Source organism: Ursus arctos, unplaced genomic scaffold, assembly GCF_023065955.2.
Source record: "Ursus arctos isolate Adak ecotype North America unplaced genomic scaffold, UrsArc2.0 scaffold_27, whole genome shotgun sequence".
Taxonomy (NCBI): Eukaryota; Metazoa; Chordata; class Mammalia; order Carnivora; family Ursidae; genus Ursus; species Ursus arctos.
Window position 1 is genome coordinate 685069 of NW_026622952.1, and position 18318 is coordinate 703386.

The window sequence follows — 18318 nt, forward strand, 5'->3', positions numbered from 1 at the left end:
GTTTATAGCAGCAAGATCCGCAATAGCCATACAATGGGAAGGGCCCAGATGTCCATCGACAGATGAATGGATAAAGAAGATGTGGTGTATATACATGTAATGGAATATTACTCAGCCATCAAAAAGAATGAAATCTTGCCATTCGCAGGGACATGGATGAGACCAAAGGGTATTATGCTAAGCAAAATAAGTCAGAGAGAGATAAATACCATATGATTTCACTCATATGTGGAATTTAAGAAACAAAACAGATGAACATAGGGGAAGGGAAGGAAAAATAAAATAAGACAAAAACAGAGAGAGAGGCAAATCAGCACTGGGTGTTTTATGCAACTGATGAATCTCTAAATTCTACCTCTGAAACTAATTAAGAAAGAATTAAGCTCTTTGGTTTCTGGTTTGATCTGATCGGTAAGGTTTTTAGCTACATATCCAGAACAGAAAAGAACTAGGATAGAGACCTTCAAGGTGGGAGTGGGAATTATGCTCAGAAACAAAAAACAGAAGCCCAGATAGTAGTAGTATACATAATACTATCAGTAGCAGACACAGATAGTATACATAATCTTAAAACTCTGGTGGATGGCATTCCACGTGCAAAAATCAAGGTCCAGAAAGTAGAAGACAGAGAGCAAATGCAAGACACTCTTGAGTCAGCCACAAACAAGTTCTTGGGAACTTGTTCGACCAGAGGCCAGCTCTCTACCAAGAGATTCTTCACTGCTTTGTGGTAAACAAGTCTTCTTGACACGTGCCAATACCATAATACTGTATTTTAGTGAACTGCTCAGATGCTTCCACATTAACGTCATCTAAATTACCCAGGGGGTGCCTGGGTGGCTCAGGTCATGATCCTGGAGTCCTGGGATCGAGCCCCGTGTTGGGCTCCCTGCTCAATGGGGTGTCTGCTTCTCCCTCTCCCTCTGCTCCTCCCCCTACTCATGCTCTCTCTCTCTCTCTGTCTCTCTCTCTCACTCACTCTAATAAATAAAATCTTAAAAAAAATAAAAAATAAAAAAAATAAAACATTACCCAGGTAAAATAAACCCAGGTTTACCTACACAGAGCTCAAGAGGAGTAAGGGCAAGTTTAATGAAAGTCAGAGTGGGCTCTGGAAGAAACCGACTATGCTTTCTGTCTCCATCCTAATGGCTTAATTTTCATACCACTTAGTTAGGTTACCAAGATATCACTGCTCTTAACACTTTATTACTAACTGGCAAAAGGCCATAAAACACACATACTAAATGAAATGAGAGATGAAACTCTACAGCATTTTGGTCAGCTCAAAGGTTTTCAAGTACTCCACCTTGGGTAAGAATTAGGATGACTCTCTTCTAACCTCAATCAGATTAACAACTTGTTTTATCTTCAAAATGTCATGTTGTACATCAGACAGACAGTCACTGGGTAAGGGAGGGTCACTCTGAGAATGAAATGATAGAGGACTGTTCTAGATGTCTGCCCTGTGTAGACAAAGCTCTCCAATCTCTCTAATAAAGAGCATAATTACAAATGCCTTTTAGTTGTCTCATTTATCGAATGAATCATATGGCTTAACCAGTTATCACACAACGCCATCTGACAAAGCTCACACCTATATTCACCCGGCAGCCCTGAGCAGGGCTTTTAGTTTCTAAACAATCTTCTGCCAATAATACTAGAGTTTAAGTTTTGTTTTCATGTAGAGCTATGGCTTCATGATGTGATCAGGAAACATTAAATCTATTATTCAAAGGACTGCATTGTCTTACCACTCTTGGCAAGTGTTAGAACATGGGTTTCCTGGAAAGGAAAGAGTCTGCATCTGCTCTCCAAAAGTACTTCTGTGATTAGTAAAGCTAAGTATCATTATTCACTAAATGTATCCTGTTCTCTTAAAAAAACCAAAAACAAAAACAAAAAAACCCAACCAACTAACCAACTACATACGAGTTAGGGAAACTTTTTTAAGTACATGTAAACCAAAGTTCAACTTTTTAAAAATAATAATGTTCAATAAAACAAATATAAGCCTTCAGTGGCTGACAACCTATTTTAGCTAAAAGCATTTCAAAAATAGAACTTTGGCCCTGTTTCTCAGTAATCTCAATTAGTCTCTAAATATTCTACAAATGACCCAAGGAAATGGGCTTATCATACAAATGGAAATGGTAGACAACTCAAAACCAACTTCAAAACAAACAGAAGGAAGAGGTCTTTGAAAAGGGAACTAAATCTCAAAACACCACTTCTTGTACTAAGCTCTCTCAAAAGCAGCCAAGATACTGCTCCTCATTTTAAGCAGAAGAGCAGCCACGGAAGTGTGCCAGCATCCTAACTTAAGAGTACACCATTTACAAGTATTCTGAATTGGTGGATTCATCGGTTTCTTGCATTATTATCTCATCAGAGCACGGACAGAAAAGACATCGCTAGCGCAAACACATTTTCTCCATTGAACTTTTAGACACAAATCTAACTTACTTTTAAAGGAAAATTGTTTCTTCAGCCTGAAAGAAGAAAATGACCAAAAAACAATAGAGCAAAGCTTTCCCTTTAAAAGATCCTTTGTCAAAAGGCAAATTTCCCTGGTTCCTAGGGACAACTTCCTCACAGAATTCTCTCTCCACCAAAGCACCTTGAGTCTGCTTCTCCTCATACAACTCATGGCCCTTAAAGGTGGAGCCTGTTCGCTAAAGCAAAAAGAAGGGAGTGACAAACAGGCTGTGGCCAGTCACAGGGGAGGCCTACTAGGAGAAGAAACACTTCTGCAAATGTAAGCTGGAACCAAGATTACTCACCCACAGAAAAACGAGTTTCCTAAGAAGGTTTTGCAGCTCCAGTAGTTCTAGAACACACCCCTCACCACAGGTATCACGCACTGTAAGTCAACTCAACACTGAGCTCAAAGTACCAATAGGGTTATCCTCCCAGTATTTTAGCACACAAAGCAAGACTTGGGCTTGACTGTAGCTCTCCCATGACATAGTGATGACACAATTAGCTCCACACAGTATCTCCCTGCCTCCCACGCAGCCTATGGCAATGGACTGACAGATGTGGTAGTTACCTAGCAATACTTTGTGGTTATTTCACCCACATCATTCACATAGACAGACAATGCAGTGCCATCGTTCCATAAAAACTTTTCTCTCTCCTCCCACATACTGTTCCATATAATAATTTACATTATTACATGAACGAACAAAATAATGGCTCATGCTTTGTAAAAAGTAACCATCCCATGAGCCTTTAAGGATCCTACTGTTGATCCCTTTGTCCTCTGGGTCTCAAACAAAACTACTCTGCATTATTTCAAAGGAATGTGATTGCCAAGTGAATAAGCCTAAAGAGCTTAGAGCAAGAACTACCTTCTGTCTGAAAACATCCCACCATATCATGCTAAGCAGCTAAGCCTCATGCCGCCAATCACTCCTCGTTATAGGCTGGGGTGTGGGGAGGTGTGTACTGGAGGGGAGGCTGAGCCAAAATGTCTCAAAACACTTATGACAAATATGCTGGCCTTCCAGAGATGACCTGGGTGGTTGGTATATATTTTGCTATGCTAAATGAACTAAATGAAACTTGGTTGGTCTGCCCAGGCTGTGGTAAACATTTCAGTGTGATCCATAATAAAAATGATATTTAATGTGTATTAAGCACTTTCACTGTTCGAGGCACTGTTCTGAGACTTTCACAGGCATTAGCATATTTAATTTTCATATCAACTCTATGAAGTAGGTATTATTAGTATGTCTACTTGACAGATGGGAAAACTGAGGCACAAGTGAGCAGTATGCCAGAGCCGGGATGTGTATCCAGACTGTCTGACATAAGACATTACACTGCTTATCCTGCCTCCCTAGGACAGATCTATGATGCCAGTGTGGTAAGGCAGATTTACAAATAGTGGCCAGATGCGGGAAGTCAGATGCGGGAGGCCCATTTTGAAGACATTCTGGAATAGCAGGATATATATGGCAGTCAAGAGAGTTGAATTCTTGTTTCCATTTCATCATTAGTTGTAAGATTTGGGGCAAGCTGCCTCACTTCCTTAACCTTAGTATATTCATTCATCTGCACAACTCTGTGTGTGTGTGTGTGTGTGTGTGTGTGTGCGCGTGCGCACGTGTAGGGGGGACTGGATGAATGTCCTTTCTCCTTTTTCTACAACAGTCTACTATACCTGGTAAGGTTATTAGACTACTATGTGCTACTTAAAAAGTACTAAAACAAGAACCTAAGTAGGGGATGGAAAGCAAAAGAAGTCTCATAATTTCTGTTGGATAAAAATCAAGTTTATAACCTAAACTGCCTGGTAAACCCCTGGCCAGGAGTGACAATTCATGCTTAAGGCAGTTAGGTAGTACTGAACTTTGTGGTGGCTTAGTAAACTGTCCTACTTGTTACAGCTTGCTAACATGTGCTCCTGTGTGTATGCATGTTCGTGAACAGCACGGAAAAGCATGGAGAAATATGTTAGGAGTCTTAGAAAGAGCAACTCATGAAAGCAGACCCCGAGGAGTGCTGGCGATGCCTGGAGTAGAATTCAGTATCATCCCATTTAAGCTTCAAACAAGGAAAGTTCCCCTTTCAACTGTCTGATAAAACTGGGAGTTCTTTATAATACTCCATTTTTTAAAATGTCTAAACTCTCTCCCTCTCTCTCTCTCTCTCTCTCTCTCTCTCACACACACACACACACACACACACACACACACACACACACACACACGGTTTTAAAACCCCACTAGCATGAAGGAATCAATCACCCTTACTTGCCACAAAGAGAAAGGGCTCCCTGGATCCCACATAGAAATGGAGAACGGAAGGGCAGGCATTGTTTGAACTGGGTAAAAAGAAGGACGCTGGTGAGTGGGTGGGCTTTTCTGGGTTGCACCCAGCCAGCTGGTATCAACCAGTCAGGCCTGGGTGACTCAACTATGATGATGACGGACGAAATTCTCTTCAGTTTTTCAAGAGACAGTTGTTTGCTGACAACAGGCATGAACCATTCTCAGGAAGTCTCAGAAGGATCAGGGAAGGAAGAGTCACCACCTGTAGAAAAATCCTGCATGACTCAGTATATGAAGGTAACAAAATGAATTTAAAAGCATAAACTAACAAAGGGTCCCTGGCCCCTTCCTTTGTTTGATTAGAACCTACTCTATTTGTAAGCAGAATACTCACCCCACCTACCAGTCATAGGAGCAGAAAGGCAGTGAAGAGCCCCTCCTTTGCTGTTTCCAAGGCCAGCAATCAGATGGACTTCACCATCCTCCCATTGAGTCGCTATTTCGAGTGTCTTAAAATCCCAGGAAGGAAGTAGTACCTGGAGCCTACCGCTAGATACACAATGAGACTGAGGATCACACCAACTAGCATTTAGCCCACAACCAGAGCTCCTTGGACAAAACCACAACTACTCTGAATAACATCACCATTATCCCAAAGCGGCTCAAGACTGCACAGTTCCAAAGTTTACATGCCTTTATAACCTCTCTGTGTTGAAGAGACTGCTTAGAGGTAGGCTATTAGAGGTAGTTTATTTTTGACATAAAAATGCTCCCGCTATGGGCTTAAATGGAAAAATCTTTTGGTAGAGCATGTGATTCTTGATCTTGGGGTTGTAAGTTCGAGACCCACGTTAGGTGTAGAGACTACTTAAAAATAAAATCTTAAAAAATATATATAATTTTTTCTTTAGTTTTAAGATGAGTTTGATCTCACAAAAATTTATAGTTTTACTAATATACAGACTTTGTTAATATTCAGTCAATGAGAGTTCTGCAGTAAAGGTTTTAGACATGAAAGCCTGGTACAATATTAAGGTACAGAGGTATTCATCTTAAGTTCCTTTTTGTCAGAACATTATGGAATCAGGCATGGGACATTCCTTGGGCAGAGACCCATAAATTTTCCTATTATTCTAACTTTTAAAAGGATATATTCGGTTTCCATGTTGTTTTTTTCCCACGGTCAATGCACCACTCTAGAAAGCTATGTCTCTGTTGTGGTTGTTCAGAAAAAATAAAATCATCAGAAGAATTATAGGGACCCATAACTGAAAGTTATTGTTCTTGAGAGACAAATATCAGCACGAGGAATTAAACTCACCATACTTAAAAATCTAAGCAAGGGAGTCAGACATTATTTTTCTATTTTTCCCCCCCTTTATGGAATAAAGTACAATAAGAGGCATTAGGAAATTCCTTCTCAGTGAAAAGATGCCTACAAAGAGCTCTGTATTCTGGATTTTCTCCTCTTCTAATAATAGCTTTGAGATACAGCTATAAGCCTCACCTAGCACCCCTGACCGAAGGACACCAAGAGGTACAAAGCATAGAGGAGAGGAGAAAGGAAATGAGTATGCAATAATGTCCCTTGTTGCTAATTTAAGCTTTATGCTTAATGGAAATTCTATAAAAAAGCATCGTAAAAATACAGGCATTTTCAAGTATATGGAATGACTTGATAATGATGAGGACAGCGAAGACGGTGATGACAACCGGTATTTCCTGCACACTGTGTGAAGCACTTCACGAGCATTACCTTAACCAAAACACCTCTAGGAAGCAGGTATTACCGTATTACTGTCCTTTTACAAAGGACAAAAGGGAGGGTTTTTTGCCCAAGGTAAAACTGTCAGGAAATGTCCAGTTTGGGCTATGAAGATAAATCTCCTGATAAAGAAACAGGTTCTTAGCCCTACATGTGGTTCTAAGCCATCTCATACTTAGAATTCTAGCCCTAAAAGAGCTCCAGCAGTTAGCTTGATGGGATTACATAAAATAGCTATGGCAAGACTTGCATTAATACTCTTTAAATCATATAAATATATCTATAATTACCTAAGAGCTGTAGCTTCCCAAGGATAAACTACGAGTTCCGGTAATTATTCATCAAATACGAAAATACCATAGAAGGAAAGTAAAGGAAGGTCCCCTTCCAATATCCTGGGAGTTCTAAAGAAGGTGGAATTTTCTACAAGGTGATCTCTCCTCTATTCTTTTTCATATAAACAATTTGAGGTAGACATGCATACCTTCCATCAGAAACCTGAGAACTCTATTACTGATTACTAGTTTCTCTAATTCAAGGCCTTATGTATAAAAAATTAGAGTACACTTTATTTTGGCTAATAGAATAATGATCCTCCTTCCATTCACCATATTTATAGCTATTATTCTTCTATACCGTTGAATCCAAACCACATTGAGATTAAACCATTTCCACTGAATACTCTGAAGCTAGAAAATAGCACACTGAATGTGCTTACAATTTCAACCACAACTCCTACTCCACCTTAAATAGAACAGACTGCTTTCTCATGGAAAAATAAGATTTATTACTAGCAAAGTTAGAAGCACAAAAACAATAACTTATAAGGGAAACCGTTCACTAGCAGGGTTCCTTTACAACAGATTTTAATTGGGAGAAAAATAGAGCAGTCAAATTCCAGAATAATCTAGTCTGCACAGCATTTATTTTGGGTATAAAGAAAATGACATCATTATAGGGTTAGGATCTGAAACAACTGTCCCATACAAAACTGGTTACAATGACCAGTTCATTCCAAATTGGTGGGAAAAGGCTTGTACTCAAATCTAGGAATGTACAGCCACGGATGGCTCAAACCATGTCATGGGAGTTCACAAACTAGCCTAGATTGTCTAAAATCTTGTTATTTAAATAGAACAAAGTTTTAATTTGAGGGTAAGTTTGGTCTAAGGAGAAAAAAATCAGGAGGTAGAAATATGTTTAGTAAATTAGAATTTTTCTTCAAAAGTAAATAGCATCTTTCACTATTATTATTCTGATTTCAGATTATATTACTCATAGAAGCTTGGCTCATCTATACAGATATTATCTTGAAAAGGATAGGGAGAGGACAGGCTGTCACATCAGTGTAAGCTGGAGAAATCTTGCAATCTGCTGCAGTAGTTGCCCCCTGGGCCGTTGGCACCTGCGCCATCCCACTGATGTGGCCCTGTCTGTGGTCCCAGAATAAGTGGCATAGGCAGGGGGCAAGTCCATCCTCAGTCATCACTTCCAGTGTACAGGACAGGGCTTCAGGAGACAGGTACTTCCAAACTAAGAGAACTCTGTAACCACCACATCAACACGCTCTTAGTTATGTCAGCTGCACAAGTCGGGGCTACTTGAGCCCTCTGACTCCCTCTTCTCCCTCAGGTGAAGATTCACACACCTCATTACTACATCAGTTAGGACACGGCAGAAGAGAGAAACACAAATAAATCAAATTATAACCCAGTCTAAGAGTTTGACAAAATACTGAAACTAATTTTTTTTTTTTTAAAGATTTTATTTATTTGACAGAGATAGAGACAGCCAGTGAGAGAGGGAACACAAGCAGGGGGAGTGGGAGAGGAAGAAGCAGGCTCCCAGCGGAGGAGCCTGATGTGGGGCTTGATCCCAGAACGCTGGGATCACGCCCTGAGCCGAAAGCAGACGCTTAACGACTAAGCCACCCTGGCGCCCCGAAACTAATGTTTTGAATAAAATAAACATATATAAATAAATGAAATCCTTTCTTTTTCTGCTGACCAATAGCACAGACTAACTAAATGCAACTGTAATGATCTCCACTCCTATGGATACCCCTCCCTAAGTCAGAGGTATGAGCCTAAACCAAAGCATTCTCCAGAACTGGAAAGAGTGGCATTCCTCACTGAAATAGGATGTATTTTAAGCTCAGGGCAATCCGCCAACTCTGAAGTTGCTTTGTGGTACTGAAAAAAGTAAAAATAGGAAAAGGAGATTTTCAGATCTCCTCATGACCAGAAAATATTTTTGATAAGCCATTCAGTGCATGTACTCAACTTTATCAATCAGAATACAAATGTTTTGATTAGCACTATCGTTATCGAGAAGGCAAAGGCAAATAATTCCCTGAAGAAACACTGATGTTCCCTTGCTAAACCTCACTTAGGGTTCAAAAACACAAGCAAGCCCCTCAACCTGGATGCCAACAGACATTTATTACAAGCTGGGGAACAACGAATGTCCTTGAGGCTTTTGTCGAAGAAAAAACAAACAGAAAGGGAGATCAATAGAAAAGTTTCTACCATCCCACAGAGGGATGTACAGATAGTCAAACCATCACTACAAGAAAAATTCAGACTGGAATATAGAAACTCATGCTTCTTGGAGGTCGTCCTCCTCACAGAGAGAGCTGCAGACTGCTGATGCCTTCATAAATGCTAAAATCAATACACTAACAGAAAAGAAGAATCGATTTTAAAACATTGTGGTAACCTGGACTTAGTGCTATACAAAAATAAAAAGACAGCCTCTGCCTTCAAGGAGGTTGGAAGTTCTACACGAGGCATCAGAAGAACCTGACTGTTGTCACTCTCCTTTTCCCTCACTGCCACTCCTTTCTCATGGTCTCACAAATGCAGAGGGAAATTACAGGGTCATGGCATGTTGGCTCTGGAAAAAAAATCTAAGTATTGCCTAGCCCAACTCCCTCATTTTAAAGACAAGATCAGCTCAGAAATGGGTAAGTGACATGCCCAGAGCCGCAGAGCTAATGTGAAGTACTAGAAAAACCCCAGGCTCCCAACTGCCAACTCCATACTTCTTTAGTTCAAAGAGAAGAGAATAGTTCTCCTAAGTGCAGGGGATGCAATATCCAGACACCGGATAACCAGAATCTAGAGAGAATTACACGGACTCTTAACCTCCTACATTCTGGTTTCATTTCAGCTGCTGTGGGTCACACTTCTGCTTTCATGTGAGAAACAAGGACTTCAAGAAGGGATAAAGAAGACATAACCATCAGTCACCTCTTTCAGCCAAAAGAAGGAAAATTCTAACGTCCTACTATCTCTGTGCTCATCTTCCTAGCAGAGTGCATTTGGGATTTCAAAATAAGTATTTCTTATCAGCCAACTCAGACTGAAAAAGGGTAATTGGTGGATGTTGCTTCCATGGAAGAACGATGCAAAAGTCAAGCTGTGTACACAGCCCAAATAAGACCACAGAAGAATGGAAAATGGCCTCTCCTTCCACTTGCTCTCCATCTTATCAATGCTATGAGCATTGTTGCTAAATTTTGGTGTTATTCTACCTGCTTCAATTTCACAGTCTCCTCACTATTTCTCGGTTTGTTCTTATAAAGAAGATTCTAATTGGTCACAAAGAACTAATCTAAGGAGCCAGAATTAGTAGGATTTCATAGAGTCAAGTAATGGATTTTTTGGAGTTGAAAATACACGTTGTGAACTATTTAATCTAATCTCATTTTCCATATGAGTGAATGGAGACACAGGTTAGGAATTTAGATATAGACAGAACAAGGGCCAGAGCCCAAGTCCTTCAACTCCCAGCACAGCACTCTTCCTACTACCACTTGCATCACCAACAGACACAGGACTACTGTACATGTCCACGTTCCATAGACAGGTCTGGAAGCAACCTGAGCTTACCAGAGTCTCACTGGTCGATGTATGATGGCCACAGCAACATAGCAACTTAAAGTCCCTGTCTGTCAGTGGCTATTGAGGCTCAATAAGACAAGAACGTGGAATGGAGAAAAAATTAGAGAGACATGAGCATGGTTAAATATTCAGGGAAAGGAAAAGATCCCATGACAATCTGAATTCTGAGGACAGAAGAGACAGGAAAGGCAAAGGAAGGAAAGCAGGAAGGAGAAAACGTACTATCAAAAAAGCAAATGAAAAGAATGGCATCGGAGCACAGGAAGGACAGCTGGTGGCCATATAATATACAATATTTTGAGGGGAAAAAATACCTAAATCTTGTTATTTTTTCACAATGAGACTTCCTCTTTAAGTTCTTTAAGAAGGTATATCTAATCCAATTTCTAATCAACTTGGTGTACAGTTACAGCAGACTGCTGCCTTCGGGTATGGTTTCATAAAACTGAGTATAACACAAGATAAATATTACTTCTACACTAGCCAACCATGGGTGGATTTTAATACTTAACACATACTGGGTAGGGCAACCCCACCCTTGGCTCACAGCCTAGCTTCTGTAGATGGATCTCTCAGCCTACTGCCAGAGCTGGCCCCATGGCTGTGTGGCTCTGAGACCTCCCAAGAAGACCTCAGTGCCACGGGAAGAGATATTGATGACTCAGGAGATAGCCAAGCTCTCAATTTGCAGCAACCAAATGAAGCCAGACATGGAGCTAAGAATCAGTATGTCGCAGTGCTGACATTTCAAACATCTACTGAGGCTCAAAAGTAAGTGCTGTATGTTCTCTCTCAAGTAGAGATATTTCTGGGAATAGCCGTGTGTGTGTGTGTGTGTGTGTGTGTGTGTGTGTGTGTGTGCGCGCGTGTGTGTACGCGTGTGCATGTGTATGTCTATGTATGATACTGGGTGCCTGTTTTGTTCGACCTAAATTTCCCAGTGAAAAATTCTGTTAACAAAAATGTTTTTCTCCTTAGAAAGAAAAGAAAAGAAAAGAAAAGAAAAGAAAAGAAAAGAAAAGAAAGAAAGGAAAAGGAAAAGGAAAAGGAAAAGGAAAAGGAAAAGGAAAGGAAAAAAAGGCACCTGGGTGACTCAGTTGGTTAAGCGACTACCTTCGGCTCAGGTCATGATCCCGGGGTTCTGGGATCGAGCCCCACATCGGGCTCCCCCTGCTCTGTGGGGAGCCTGCTTCTCCCTCTCCCTCTGCCTGCTACTCCCCCTGCTTGTGCTCTCTCTCTCTCTCTGTCAAATAAATAAATCTTAAAAAAAAAAAGTTATAAGTCAAAGGATTAGGATGTGAAATCCATATTGCTTACCAAGGAGGAGCCCCAAAATGATCAGTAAATTTACCAGAACCCAACTGAGAAGGTGGGGCCCAAGGACTAGGCAGTTTCTTATTACATTAAAATACGCCAACACGTTTTTGGCTGTGTTTCAGGTGGATACTTTGGTTCCCTCATTTTCAACCTTAAGAAAATGCCCAGCAATTTCCATCGTGAATTCAAAATTATAGTCAAGGATGTTACACACCAGCTTCCCAAGGTCAAGACGCCAGAAAATGCAAAGCCAAACTCATCTTATACTGACTACGTCCTTAGGTTTATTCTTCATTACCTCCTAAACCTATTGGCCATATCCCCACCTCCAATCCTGAAGCAGCATTTATATGTTTGACATTGAATCAAGTATTGATCGACTTGTCACTAAGTTTATGCAAGGTAAATATCTGAGACCTCACCTTTGGAATTAGCAAGAAGTGTGAAATTTTGATCAAAAGAATCTCTACTTACATTGAGACTGAAGGGTCTACAACAAAGATAATCCCTCTAACACATGGTCATAGACTTGGGCTACTCAGCCAATCACACAAGAAATCTGTGTTCCTCTTACCAACTGTTGACTTTTGAAGTCATGAATCCAGGAATTCTTTAGCTGAATTATTTCAACAAGAAGGATACTTTCCACGGGTCTCTAACAGTTGGCTCAGCTGACCCAAGGAATACACTAAATACACAAGCAGGCAGCAACTATCTCACACTACTTGGGCCAGTACTAAGCCTTCTGATTTCCAAGCTGCAGAGACAGTTTTTAACTGTCTTTTTGTTTATCTTTCAGCAGCAAAATACTGAAGACATACAAATGTTTCCCTAACATTCTGTCACCTAGAAATGCAGTCTCATCCTGGGAAAGCCAGACTAAAATGTCCATACATGATAAATGTGTTTCTCTACTGAATAAGATTTAGATAAAGAGCTTAAGAGCCAGGATGGATGAATAGTACTGAGAACCAAGCCACAGCAATGAAAACATCTCACACACAGCCTGGCAAAAGGCCCCTCCTCTGCCCTGAAGGGATTATTGCCTCCAGCTAAAAGACTGTTCATACTCCATTTCTTCTCCTGGTGGCATCTCTATTTCAGCTACCACTTGCCATGGCATCCTTTTTCTCTCTCTTCCTTCAGGTACTCATATCTCCCATAACAACAGATCTGAGACATGGAAGCCCTAATCAAAGATGATTAGTTCTAGATGACTACAAAACAAAGCATGTCAAGGTCAGTGGATTATAGGCAGGAGAATATGACACTCACTCTCTTAACACCCTGTCACCCTTAAAGGGTTTTCATTATGTTTAGGTCTCACAAGTCAACACAAGTGATTGTGTTATCTTTTGAAGATAACTGTCCTAAGTTGTTTAAAAGGGGAAGAAAGAACTGGTCAGTAGGATGATGGGTATAATAAGGTAGAGGAAGGATAGAAAAAGGAAGATATCTAGTCCACCGTCTCCAACCCCAAATACAAAAAAGTCTTCTGTCCAACCACCTTTGTTTTACAGAGGAGAAAAGTGAGAGAGATCAAGAGAGGACATGACTATTTCCAGGTCTCACAATCAGTAGCAGAGTTGGGCGAGTGGAGATGCTCAGGGCCTCACTTCTCAGTGCTTCCTCTTCTAAAAGGCAGGGTCTCAATAAAGGACCAGCTGAATCAACAAAAGGGAGTGGCTTCTTTGAGAACATTCTGAGCACAGAAATTATACTGCCCTAGCCCCTTCTAAACGCAGGCTTCTAGGTATGCCAGGGGCATTCAAAAGCAGATGGGACAAACAACTTTCACAAAGAGGTGGGATGAAGTCCAATGACACCAAACACTAGACAGCGACGAGGTTCCTCCCTCTCCAAAGCACAAATAGTTTAACATACCTAAGCCAATCAGGAGGAAGAAGCCAGTCCTTTCAATATTCATTAAGAAAAACAAATACAGCACTTTGCAGTCTACCTAGCACTTTCTTAAGCATTACTGTATCTCACCCTCACAACAGTCCCATTTTCCAAGTAAAGAAACAGAGAACCAAAGAAGCCTTGCCCCCCGCCCGCACAGCTGGTAAGCAGCAAGGCTGGCAGTTGAGCCCCTTTCTTCCAACTCCACATTCAGTGCACCTACTTGTATCCTCCCTCCACCCAATGTTATTAATGACAAAAAGCCAAACACAACAGTCGCTCAAAGGGCTGACTGAACCACACCCTCTAGCCAGCTAAACAATGACTAAAATCCTTGCTGGAACCCAACACAGGCTCTGCCTCCCCAGAATTTCAGGACTGAGCATTTTCACAGTACGTTCAGACCCAAGCATGCCTCGCTACTCTGCATGAACTCTGGCCTGATAACATGAATCACAACAGTGTGGCTGCAGCTGGACCTGGTGCATTCAGCTCCTGGTGACACAACCCAGCTGTGTGGGCAGGTTCCCTACAACGGTGCTCCCAAACATTCCAAACATTGTGCTGCAGAACTGGGGGGAGGAACTGAGCTGCAGAGGGAGCTGGCAAATCTGACAGACTTTCCATTCCACATCTGCACCAGTAAGGCAGTTTAAAAGAGCGGCACAGACCATGCCTTAAAGAATACACTAAAAACCATCAGGAGGTTCCTTCTGACAAGTGGGAGCAAAGTGGGGAAAAAGAGAACTTCAACTTCAATTTTTACCATTGGCACATATTCCTTTCATATTTTTGAAAACTAGTTCAAAATTAAATTTAAAAGCTATAATGACTGCCCGGGAAAGTCATGGCGACAAACAGAGAAACTGACACTAGACAAAGTAAACTAATAACACAGAAGAAAATCATTGTAAACAAAAGCTTTAGAAACACTGATCTAGACATGAGACCTTTATAAAGCAAAATAGGGAAAGAGACTCATTTACAAATTGTATGAATTTTCCTTTCACAGTAATAGAAGAAATGGAGGTATTTTTGGAAGACCAAAAATTTGTTAGTGCTTAGGACTTTATGCTAGGCATTTCCACATATTTTATCTTATTTTTTTAAAAGATTTTATTTAATTATTTGAGAGAGAGAGAGAAAGAGAGAGCCCACTCAAACTGTGGGAGGGGCAGAGGGAGAAGCAGGCTCCTGGCTGAGCAGGGAGCCTGATGCAGGGCTTGATCCCAGAACCCTGGGATCATGACCTGAGCCGAAGGCAGATGCTTAACCGACTAAGCCACCAGGCCCCCATATTTTATCTTATTTAATCTCAATAACCATGGAAGAAAAGATATTATCCACAAGTCATAGACCAGGAAACAGAAATTCAGCAGCTTCAAACAGCTGCTCAGCTACTAACTTCTGGAGCATAAAGATAGAAAGGGCCAAGCTGGAAATACAGATAAACCCTCTAAGAACAGCCACCACTGCGTGGAAAAGGACAATCTGCACTTACAAAAAGAACACAGAAAGAATGGCCTGGTTCTGGCGATCGCTTGGGGTTTTACTCCTAGTGTGGGTCACATTCCTCCTATGAGGTACATGTATGTGCAGTCCCGTGCTCCACATTCAAAGACGATGGAAAGGATACATTATCAACAGGACATGAGCATAAAGATGTTTTCACAAAGTGTTGACGGATTGCACTAATTTGCCCTTTTTCTCTCTCAGCCCTCCTTGACATAGAGCTCCATTTGAGAGATGGCAGCGGTGGGGAAGCCTGCCTGCCGTGAGGCACAGGGCACTACCTGGAACCCTGCCATGCTTACAGTATGGGCATACTGCCGTTCTCTAAGTCCTCTCACATACCTGATGTAAGGAAGGGCAATTTAAACATAACAAGAGCCAGTTTATTAATACTCACTGAGCTTTTATTAATGCAGGAGAAATTCTGCTAAGTGCTTCCCATGCATTGAACCTCAGTTAATCTTCACAACCACCACCTCTCAGGTTAGGTGCTATGACCATCGGTAGGTCTCGTATGAAGAAACTGCTATCGAAGAGTGGTTAAGTAACTTACCAGAGGTCAAATTGTAAGAAATAGAGATAAAACTCAATCAGTGGGCCTATAATTCCCAAGTCCAGTATCATAACCACCATGCTTCTCACAAATTACATTTCACATCCTTTTTATCAAGGATTCTCTTTGTCCTTTGTTATTAAAGCTATGAAACAAAATATCCAATTAGAAAGAGGCTTTTTTTTTATACTGATGGCCAGGTAAGATAAATGACATTATAAAATTCTAGAAATATGAATTTAAAATTATGAACTTAAACACTGTTATCAAGGCAAGAAACTTTAACTTACCCAATACACAAATACATCTGTTAGAATCAGCTGACTGTCCTGGGCATTCAAATGCCAGGGTTCTCAAAGGCTCCCAGGTATTCAGGAATCCTTTAACCCCAAGCATCTCAAGAATGGCCCAAAAAAAATATCAACACACTGGGTTCAAGTTCCCTCCTTTACCATTGCTGATCTTATTTATGAATGTGAAACAGGAGAGAGACCTTCTCAGAGGTAAACTCTGGAGCTGAAATTCCCTCAGTTCCAGAAAAAAATATTCCCTATGACTCTTTTCTTTAGATAACCAGCTAGCCTTTGGAATTTCAAACCTAATGCTAAATTCTAAGACAAATCATGTTTCTACACTAACAGCACAGCAACTTTCCCTTTAGAACAGTGATACACCAAAATAAGAGTGACAGCCTTGTGCAATAGTCAGAATGGATCCCACTAAATTACGGAGCTCGAACTGGTAACCTTCTAATGCCTGGATGCAGTTTCAGAAAAGGTAGCTGAAAGCACACTGTAGTCTAGGAGCACCAAGCTACGTCTGACCACCTCAAAGAGCAGCACAACTCTACTAAGGAAAAAAAACTCTCATCCTGTCCAAACATTACTCTATAACAAATACACCCTCTTCATTTTTGTCAACCTAATTTAGAGAACAATATATATGAATTACTTTTTCCTAAGTTTCTAAGACTTTCTTATGTTTTCCATTTTAAATAAAACAGTTTAAAATCCAAGGAATTTTCTGTAACTACAATTATATATAACCCAGTACTGCCTAGGACCAGACAAAGAAAATAAACTGAATTCCAGTTACCTCCGTCAGCAAACAGTCTGCCCATAATTTTATCAGGAATACAAAGAACATTCTCCTGTTCCATCTGTTCAGCAAACCCTCATCTTCAGCAAGGCCTCTTTTAATGCACTTATACAGCTGCTTCTGCTGTGAGTACAAACTGCTACACACTGACTCTGCAGTGACATTCTCCCAGAATGCCACTATGTCCCTCAGGGGCTGAGGGAGAAGAACTTGAAAGAAGTGAAAGGAGCACTCCCTCCACCCCCTCTGCCTAGCCTCCCCTCTCAACAGGCAGCTTCCCTCCAAGAGATCTGCTTCAAAAGTCCAGACCCAGTGAAGTCACACATGACCTCACAAACCTCCAACTTAACTCTTCAGAAGCCAGAAGGCAAGCCGACAACAGGGAGAAAGGCCAACTGTCTTAGCTGATTCGGAGTCGTTGCTCTTGCGGAAGAAAGAGAGGTTTGTCCAACATCATTTTAAAAAAAGAAAAACAAAGTAATTTCGGAATTGGCCTTTCATAATAGCACTAAGGTTTTTGAAGTACTGTTTCTGAAGACTGTAATTTCTTGCAGCACAAACATTCTGGACCTATAAGAATGACTAAAATGGGGAAAAAACCTAGTTCATTTATATTATATAAAATTCACACTTATTCTTATGTGATTTGTGTTTTCCTATTTTCATTCCTAGCTGTGATTCTGGTTTTCTACCATCACTAATGTGAAAATATTCATTTGCCTGTTGTTGGAATCCTGCTTCAGACAACCAGAAGTGGACAGGCAACACTCACAGCTGTCAGACACAGGCAACAGGCAACAACTGCCACAGAGAAGTCTCAGCAACCAGGAGCTACGGGGCATCGCATCGGGCATCGCATCGGACAGAAAGCACAGCCACCAGACCCAACTAATTGATGACAGAGTCCGCACTCTGTGCCCCTCAAAGGAAAGGACAGCAGGGTTTTACTTCAGTTTCTTTCCATGCTTTTTCTTTGGGCACCAGCTGTTTTTGTTGGGATATCGGAATTATAAGGATCAGAAGGTAAAATAACTAAAAATTACTTTATAAATAGAAGTAGATAAAATTACAACTTCTCAAAGAAAATGTAATATGCCCTTTCAAGAATGCCTTGGTTCACCCAGAAAATGATTATAACTTACTGTCCAGCAATTTTATTCCTAAATATACACCTAGCCTAGAGGAACTCTCCCATAAGTGCACAAGAAGCCACAAATTAGAATGTTCACTGCCATGCCCTCTGAGATAACAAAAATACAAGACAGCCAAAATGTTCATAAATAGGAAAATGGAAAAATAAATTATAGTATATATTCATGTAATGAATACTATAAGCAAATAAATTAATAAATTAGGACTTTATGAATCAGGAAGAATGAATTTGAAATGTTGAGCAAAAAAGTGAGTTACAAAAGGAGAGATGAAGGTAGCATTTATATAGGTTTAAAAACATGAAAAACTACTATCTAGTATTGACAGGTGCACACT

The 18318-nt window shown here is 40.7% G+C and overlaps 1 protein-coding gene across 8 annotated transcripts in view; it reads right to left on the minus strand.

Moving 5' to 3' along the window:
* The window catches only part of PSD3 (pleckstrin and Sec7 domain containing 3), a 702408-nt gene that overhangs the window by 388853 nt on the left and 295237 nt on the right, over positions 1-18318 (minus strand). Inside the window, exon 1 of one of the 8 annotated variants that reach the window (XM_057303409.1) lies at positions 16828-18137. The exons of the other annotated variants lie outside the window; for them this stretch is intronic. The gene's annotated coding sequence lies outside the window, so the exon portion shown is untranslated. Of the gene's footprint in view, positions 1-16827; positions 18138-18318 lie in introns of those variants that run through there. 8 annotated transcript variants of the gene reach the window in all.